This window comes from Mycetomoellerius zeteki, unplaced genomic scaffold (genome assembly GCF_001594055.1).
Source record: "Mycetomoellerius zeteki isolate Tzet28-1 unplaced genomic scaffold, Tzet1.0 scaffold81, whole genome shotgun sequence".
In the NCBI taxonomy this organism is placed as follows: Eukaryota; Metazoa; Arthropoda; class Insecta; order Hymenoptera; family Formicidae; genus Mycetomoellerius; species Mycetomoellerius zeteki.
The window spans coordinates 136,926-144,358 of record NW_017257841.1 but is presented as its reverse complement, the minus strand read 5'-3'; the positions used below and the strand labels follow the sequence as shown (position 1 = coordinate 144,358).

General features: G+C 34.3%; 1 protein-coding gene across 1 annotated transcript in view; it reads right to left on the bottom strand.

Annotated features, from left to right (window-relative positions):
• Window positions 1-7,433, bottom strand: part of MICAL-like (protein) — an 85,576-nt gene that overhangs the window by 75,171 nt on the left and 2,972 nt on the right.

Here is a 7,433-nt window from a genome sequence, read left to right as displayed (position 1 = left end):
TCCGATATTCCGATTACGTCTACGTTACAGAGAACGCGATTTCACCTTTAGAGACGTAAATCGTTCTCCAATTCACCAAACTTTGCGATTGACGATGTTATCCTCTGATGACATCGCAATTATTCTTAAAGTATTTTGTTTACTCCCGAGATACATTTTGCATCCCAATACGCGGCGTGTTACATTATTTAAGTGCACATCTCCGTCATACTTATTAGATTTATCGCCTAGAGTTAGCGTGTCTTACGCAGTGTCTTACGAGCGTTCGATATTAATTATTGACAAATTATCGTGACCTGATATATCTTAAGTGTCTATTTCATGTTATAGTTCGCCATTTGTCGTAATCGCGTCGAGTTGATTAATCGATGGCGATTACGGTGACTTTATGGCGTTTTACTCGTTGAGCCTCGCTTGAGCGAGTTGCGAATTAATGATAAAAAAAAGAATAAAAAATATTCGAGCGAATCTAAATGATATTGATGTCGAAATGCCCGTTGCTATCGGATCTCTGATTCTGTTACTGCCCCAGGATCTTCGATCCGACGCTAAAGATGGAAGGAAAGTCTACTTAATAATTAAATGCAATTATACCCTTATCTGTATTTTATCGGTGTCTTTTCGTGTATAGTTTTAAGATTAAAATGATATATAATAATTATTAACACTAATTACCAACGACATGTTTGTCTCGCATTCAATCACGAACTTTACGACGATTCTGACGGCCAAACCCTCGTTTTTTCTCAGCGAGAGGAAAGGATAATTTAATTGACAGAAACGAAGAACGATTGCCTAATTCCTGCACTTTACACGAAAAGATGGAAAACGAACGAACGTGAAAAAAAAAGAGTACGTGACGGTTCTAATGCATGATAGTTTTTCTAATGACTGAATATCGAATCTCTAGATGACAATTCCTGAAATCCTGAAAATCCTTCGATTTAAGGATGTATTATTTTGCATTTTTTACGTGCAATAGCGAGTATAAAACAAAAAAAAAGCGAAGTACCCTGCATTGACGAATTATTTGAGTGCAACGAGCCGAGTACGACGGTCTGGACACGCGAGTGTAATCATAAGGACTCTAAAAAGTATTCACGACGATCGTACTGTTAATTCAACAGCTCAACTTAAGCATCGTAAAGTTCTTACGATAGGTTAGCCGATAATAAGACTAGAGTAAACACATGTCCCGTGATTGAGATATAAGGAAATTAATAATGATATACATACTACCGTACGATTTCGTTCGCGTCATAGCGGTAACGAATTGCTTTTCGATTCGCCCGCGTAATTTTATTGTACGAGCCGAGATAAAAGTGCGCCGTAGTCAAATCTTTGGGAAGACACGGAAGACGAGAGAACTCGGATGCTGGAGAAAACGCGAATTCTAAGCAACGGAGGAGCCATGGAGCAAATCAAAAAAACGTTACTCGCCTAAGAGGACGCTATTCTGTGTAAATAATTTCCGTTATCATCGCGTATATATATATATATATATATATTCGCTCTCTTTCGAATCTTGGAAAATATGTATATTATAATATTCATCGCGCAAGCCAAAGACCTCTTCTCTCTCTCTCTCTCTCTCTCTCTCTCTCTCTCTCTCATCGCGTCGCACAACGCAGAGGTGCGTGTAAGCTTCGCAAAGCTATCCTTCCGCTCTGTTGCCGTTGTAATCGTCTTAAAATTTTCTTGACGCTTCGCAGAATAAATCAAATGATAATTTATATTGTTATTAAGTCGCAACGAACGATCACCGTAGACATTTAGAATATTGCGTGAATAACTTCTGAGCCTTAGAGTTAAAATATACCTCAATATACTGAACGACAAGTAAATTGTGACAAAATAAAACATACAGTCTTTTAAATGTAAGTTAATCGCGATGATAGTAATTATATTATTCAATTAACTTTATATCGTGATTGAATCACGATCTCGACTCACACACACGATCACAAAAGAACGAACTACGATCGCGTTCGGCAACAGAGCCGACGGACCAATATCAAGCGCATCCGTCATACCGTATTTTGTATAACTTGAAAAACCGCGACGTTTTGGAGTACGTCGATTACATCTTTAGCATACCGTCATCAGAATTGCAAGTTTCAGCTCGGAAAGTTTCGTCGTTAAATAATGTTTAATATAAAGCGCTCTGAAACGCAGAAATAATATCTCTTTGCTATTCCGACGATTGCGATTAACTTCTGAGCGAAGAAAATGCAATCACTTCGAGTACGGTCGAATTCGGAAGAGATGACACTGGTATGATATGACGGAACGAAAATGTGATTAGCTCTCATAATTAGCGTATGTAGACGAAAAGGTAGTTACGAATAAAGTCCAGAGAATCTTTCTAAAATAGTGTATACCGCTAAAATATTATATTGCGTAATGAGAAATTAACTTGCATAAATTATTCGTGTTTTGCAAGTTGCACTTTTTGAAAAGTCTGCGAGATCCGGTGCCACCGTATATATATGGTAATATTATTTTATACAGCGTTTCTAAGCGTTTTGTTTTATAGTATGTTTGCGCGATTTAAGCAGAATTGTAAATATTGTTGAAATAGTATTTATATACGTTTGTCGCATACATTTATAAATTGCAATTATATTTTTTATCTAGATGTAAAGTGAGCAAGTGCGACTTTTTTGTAGTAAACGCAATAATGTCGCGTTTATTACGGAAAGTGTGAGAAAATGATTTCAATTCGCAACACCTCAAAAAACATAATAATTATTATCGCCTCGTAAAAAGATTTTTGAAAAAAAAAAACTGTATTATGGATTACACCTGAATGGATCGCGATTTTCCTTGGATTGGTAAAATACAAGATATTTTTATGATTAGAAAAAAAAGTCTAGACGGATCTATCGGATCCATCAAAAATTGACGGGACTTAGGCAACAATGTGCACCAATTAAACAAAATCAGCGCACTGTCGCTTCTACGCTGTAATTAAGATCTAGTTGTTCGAGTTACCGTGAATCTGCGAGCGATATGATTCTACAATTGCGTTGTCAAGTTGCGTACAATAAAGCGATCGTTCAAAGTATGTCATTATCACGCGCAGCCTAAGAACGCCATTGATAAGCGAATGAAAATTGTGCGTATTGATCTACTACGTGTTAGATCTGAGACCCAGACGTTTTTGAGTTTAACACACGGAAAGAACAGAATTTTGCTCAAGTATCTAAAAGTTTAGCTAGATAAAGATGAAAATAATTATGTTGGACTAATCAAAATAATTATGTAGCGACACTCAAGCATGATAATAATACTGTAAAAAGCTTTGACATTTTACCAATCTGTTTGAGTATTCAATATAATTTAGATAGTCTAATAAAATTATTTTCAAATCTCTTTCCTTGTCTCTGCGCTTAAATTTTTTGATACTTCAGCAAAATTGCTCTTTTCGTACATTTATGTATAGATAGCACTTCATTACTCGCGTGGGGTGTCCAGAACACCCCCGCCTTATAAATTCCGCTGAATGTATGAGTACTATTTATACGCATTACTATATTTAGCGCAAATTGTTTCACAATTTAAAATAAAATTTTCGCATTTATCTTAATTTATTTAAAGGATGTATATAATATTATCAATTTTTATTCAATTGTAAATCATAAAGAAATAATGAAATCATAATGAAATTGATATACATATAATGTTGGAGTGTCAGAACAAAATAACAAAATAAGGCTCGTGTAAGTTTGAACAACTAAAATGAAATTAAGGTCAATAATGTTGAAGTAAATAAATTCTATTCTATTCTAATTAAGCTCAATAAACAAAGCAAAGCGATAAAACAGAGAGATAAAGTTAGAGCAGCAATAAAACATATCAAATTTATTAAAATCAATAATAAATATAATAAGATGTATCAACTTTTGTGGAGTGTCAGAAACACCTCACACGAGTAACTACATTTTAAAAAAATCACGCGAGTAATGTAAAATTAATCAATTTCCAAATACTTCGAGGAAAATTCACGGGTCTAAGGTCTACGAGCACGATCAATTTGTCGGTGTTAAGCGTTTGATGCAACGATCTCGAAGATCCACCAGGATTTTCCTTGAGATGCATCGATACACCGATCGACGAGGAGGCGATCCAAGGATCCGGGAATTCCCGCGATTCTGGATTCCCCAGATCTCCCAGTCCAACTCAGTGAGCTCTATAACATACTGGAGCAAGTCATGGAGCAGTTGGGTCAATTTCTAAACAAGGATTCTGATGCAAAGATGATACTGTTTTTTTTTGTTGCTAATTGACTGATGTTTACTATTATAAGTAAAAAAAAATTGAAAGATCATTATTTATTTGTGTGTTCCGTCGTGCGAGCTGCAATTTTCTATAATTTAATACAAGGAAGACTCGCTTCAAAAAGGAGAGTATATTATAGAGCTCATTGATCCAACTTCTCGCGTTTCGATTGGAGATAGTCGGTGTGTCGTTAAGAGGTAGGAACGTGAAAGATTCACGATTCGTCATTTTCACTGTTCTCTCTCCAAAATTGCATTCCGCACGAAACACGTGGCGCAATATTCACACGAAGCCTAAGAGACGGGAACGCCAGTGACAATAGTGATAAAACAATGTAAATTGCGTCGTTGAACTCGCGAGGAATGGAGAAAAGTGTGAGAAAGCAAATTACTCCCTCAAGATTGCATCCAATTTACACTCTCCTACCCGTCCTCGTTTCCTAATCGATTAACTTATCGCGTTGGAAGAGAATCGATATCGTTCCGATACTTCGCCTCAATTGCTATCACGATCAGTCTCGAAAGATAAATCCGGTCGTAAATTGCGCGATTTATTTTTCGTTTAAGCCCTTAGAGGTAACCTTTTACTCCGCATCTTAACGTTATTCGATATACATCAAACAGAAAACACGCGACTGGAAAATGTGCGCTTTAGAAGAGTACAGAAACGTCAAAACGTTTAATTGCACTGCCAGCCAAACGATAGTTGAAGCAAAAAAATAAAACGGGATTGTATTTTTTATTATTTCAGTATAAGTAAAATGACGAGACAAGCGCGTGGTGCGTGGAAGGTGTGTCAAAAAAGTTCAAAGCGCCGATCGCCGTAAAACGGCGTCTAAAATGAGATTTTAAAGCGTAAAACTTAAGCTTTTGAGCCTTAAACTGTGAGAAATTGATCAATCACAGTCGAATGTAAGGAGAATAATCGACTAACTAATCAATTTCTTACGGTTTAAGATTTAAAGTTAAAATTTTATACCTTAAAATCTCTGATGCTTTTCAGCAAGAACACAGATGACACGGTGTATTAACACAAGAATCATTACTGTGTGTCCATTTCTACCAATGTAGATTTAATCTTGATTTTATAATTTATTCTTTCTAAGAATCAGAAAAAGATAAAAAGTAAGTTAGACCAAGATTGAGTGAATCTACATTGGTAGAAACTGACATATCTACATTCTTGTAGTTTGCCAATGTTAAGTAAATGATCTGTGTTTCTTGCTGGAAAGCACGAATCAAAAATTATAAGTCGTAAAACTTAAACTTTAAGTCTTAAACCGTAAGAAATTGATTAATCAATCGATTATTCTCCTTACATTCGATTGTGATTGATCAATTTCTTACAGTTAAGATTTAAAAGCTTAGGTTTTACACTTTAAAATCTCATTGTAGACGCCGCTTAATGCAGTGCTGATTTGCAATTCTGGACATTGACTAGACTCCAGAACACGGATTAATCATTACGTCAATGTTATAATTTCTCTCTAAAACTTTTAAACCCGTTTTTACAATATACGGTTACCTAAAGGTTAAAGGTTACCAAGAAATTCATGAATGAATTTCATTGATGGATCCCTCAGTGACCTTTAACTTTTAAATAATCATATATCGTGAAAACGGCTCCTGAAATGAAGAGTGCAATTGCATGTTAAAGATTGAAAATTGAGCCACGTTTTTTTTTTTTAAGATTATACAGCTCAATTTTCACTCTTTGGGCCTAATTCTACCAATATAAGATTTTACTGTTTATTTTTTCCTAATTCTTATAGTTAAAAAAAGATAAAGGATAAGAAATTAAATCGAAATTAAAATTAATCTTGTATGGGTAGAATCGAAAATTAAAGTAGGATTTCATTTCAAAGAATTTCGAGAGTTTCTAACAATGTAATCGTTATAGTGCATAGGTACATACAGTGCATGTATATTATATTTATGGTTGCCATTTTTCCTGCTGGAGAGATTCCACTATCTTGCCAGAGATTGATTACCACTATTAAAATTACTATCTTGTAATGCATTCTCTAGAAAAAAGGATCATGAAATCTTTTCTGTTAGTCGGAAAACTGAACATTTGTTTAAAAAGTCAGAGAGATGGTAACCATTGGTTATATTACATTTATTGTCGAATGGAAAATTACAATTCTGATATAATGTTACTGTTAGTTTATGTTCCACAGTTCACGTGTCGGCATTCTACATGTCTCTATTCTACTTCCTTTTTCTACTTCCCCTAAGGATATTGAGTATCTATTTTCAAAATATTAGAAATTTAACAAAAATTTTACAAATTGTTCTATTATTACGTTTATGTAAAATTTGAGCACAATTTTCTTATTGGTTTAAAAATTATATAATTTTTTTGTTTGTCTTGATTCTTATGTAGAATCGCGTTTTATAATACTTATTTGCAAATTTGATGAGAAAATAATATCAAGAATTAAATCAAATTTTTATACATATACTAATAAAACAATATTTAATATTCGAAAAACAAGAAAAGAACAAGGGCAATAGGAGTCAAGCGCGGGAGACGTTGCGCAAATAACACGACTATCGTAGCGTAACACTTCTTTATTTTACTAAAGCGCTTACATGTTTCGGCTCATTTTTGAGCCTTCTTCAGAGACAACTAATAAACTCACATACATAGAATATAACAATTATTAACTAGTCATGGTGATCTTCCTCACCTCGAGAGTATAAATATCAGAATTAAATCCAGATAAGAATGCAGTAAAAAAAGAAAAAAAAAGGAAAAGAAATTTCGAAATTCTCGAAATAAAGAAAATGTAAAACTAATGTATCCAAAAATTTTTGAAATTATAATTAATTATTCCGATGGTTAGGAAGCTCACCCTGATCACAAGATACCGCATCGCAAACATTACTCTTAATAATTCAAAAACCGGTTTCTGATAAGTTGGCCAGTCAGTGTCATACACAGTTAGTCTCTTTTTGATTTAATTGGTCTTTATTGAGACAGTAATTAGAAAACTAGCGTTAAAAAATTAACCAAAATCAAGAAAAGAAATTTTGAAAATGATCTAAAGTCAACGCCCGACAGACTTCTTCCTGTGTACGAGCGACACTGACTGACTAAGCGCGACAACAATTCGACCTTTTATAGTTTATCAATAATCGGGAGGTAGG